Source organism: Vipera berus, assembly GCF_964194415.1.
Source record: "Vipera berus genome assembly, chromosome: 1".
NCBI lineage: Eukaryota > Metazoa > Chordata > Lepidosauria > Squamata > Viperidae > Vipera > Vipera berus.
The window spans coordinates 239,430,050-239,430,373 of NC_138202.1; positions in this window are offsets into that span (position 1 = coordinate 239,430,050).

Sequence of the window (324 nt, forward strand, 5' to 3'; positions counted from 1 at the left end):
TTTTGCCTGCTATTAAATTTCTCATCCTTTTTTGTTTTAAAATTATTAATTATTACAATGTATCTGTCATCTGTTCTTTAAAGTTACCCTTTTGTGATGCTTCATTCAGGCATTCTAAATCCTGGGGCACTTCCCACGTGTTAGAAACTTTTCTTACATGCTTCTAATATGTCAGGGGTGGGGTAGGAGATGAACTAGTTGTTTTGGTTGGTATCTTGCCTTTCTCCAGGAGGGCAATATTCTTTACATGGGGAGTCAAAATAACTTTGCAGGTAATAAATTACAAAACTAAGGGTTAACATTGGAATGTGTGTACAGGTGTGA